The sequence below is a fragment of the Phytophthora parasitica genome, assembly GCF_000247585.1.
Source record: "Phytophthora parasitica INRA-310 unplaced genomic scaffold supercont2.327, whole genome shotgun sequence".
Classification (NCBI taxonomy): domain Eukaryota; phylum Oomycota; class Peronosporomycetes; order Peronosporales; family Peronosporaceae; genus Phytophthora; species Phytophthora nicotianae.
The window spans coordinates 1-1,275 of NW_008649313.1; the positions used below are offsets into that span (position 1 = coordinate 1).

At 55.5% G+C, this 1,275-nt stretch overlaps 1 pseudogene across 1 annotated transcript; it reads right to left on the reverse strand.

The window, feature by feature from the left end:
* Positions 1–1,155: 1,155 nt before the first annotated feature.
* On the reverse strand, positions 1,156–1,223 carry PPTG_20606 (annotated as a pseudogene). The gene has a single exon. The product of its transcript is annotated as a tRNA-OTHER (tRNA).
* Between the last annotated feature and the right edge of the window lie 52 nt (positions 1,224–1,275).

Here is a 1,275-nt window from a genome sequence, read left to right on the forward strand (position 1 = left end):
GATGCAGACGCATCACCCACGGTTATCGACATCGCGGAACAGGATCACACGACGCGTGAGCGGCTTGGGTGTTTGCAGGAGCTCCTGTTCAGCACGTGCACAGGGCTAAAAGATCAACGGCTCAACGTGAGTACCAAGGCACTTAGCGTACTTACAGCTTACCTTGTACGATACTTCCCGCAGCTCAAAGCGCTAGCACCAGAAGCGCCTATAGTCACGCGCGTGGAGGAGTGTCTGGCAGCCGCTCAGATCTGTACCGCTGACTTGCTCGCGTGGTCCATGGCGCTGAATGAGGAAGCTGCAGTCCCTGCACAAGAACAAGAGCAGACCGAAGAAAAGACGCACACGTGTCGAGAGCATGATCACCTTCTAGCTGTTATTGACGAGCTTATCGCTTTGAACAAGGTCATGACGGCGCGTCTAGCGATTGTCGAAGCGGCGCAGCTAACAACAAAGAGAGCACACGTCACTACTGAACAAGAACAAGTTCAAGCATCGTCAGACCAAGCACGGAAACCAAAACGCAGAAAGAAGCAAGCTACAAACCTGTCTGCCACATGGTACGAATGGTACACCAGGGTGCCTCGCGTCTGGGACTCAAGCGATCGCCAGAAGTAGTCGGAGTTCCGCCACGTCGTCGCCTTCATGAAGCTCTTCCTCACTCAGGGCTTTGCTCTTGATGCTAAGGCGGAGGACTACAAAGATCAAGTCCTCGATGCCGGTCGCCGCGCTGAAGACGCTGTTCTCGCGTTCTTGAAGGCACAAGGCACCAACGCAAAGGGTGCCGGAAGCGTTCTGCGTGTACTGCGCCAACTGCACAAGTCAGGAGCCTTAGATGAGCGCATCGCCGCGTACACGCGTCTCCTCGCCATCGGACGCATTGAAGACCCCGCTCCTGTCGACACACAAGACATACTTGCCATAGCAGGCCACGTGTAAAACACACAGAGATCCATGCATCAAATACATATATTTCATAGCCTCATATCCACCACCGCCTACACTAATAGCAACACTCCTTACCGTAAGCACGCCGCCCTTCCCACATCGCTATCTCCACCCACACGCGCACAAACACACTGCACACCGCACGCCTCCAGCTTCTCACTGCCCTTGTCGTATCCGGTGCTCGCTAGGCCTCCACCCAAAGTTGCTTGGCGACGGCGGGTATCGATCCCGCTCCTCAGGACAAGTCCTGCGCTCAACCTGTGAGCTTCGTCGTCGGAGTTGGGTGGGCGGAGGCCACTAGAGATCTGAGGGTTTCGGACCCAAAAA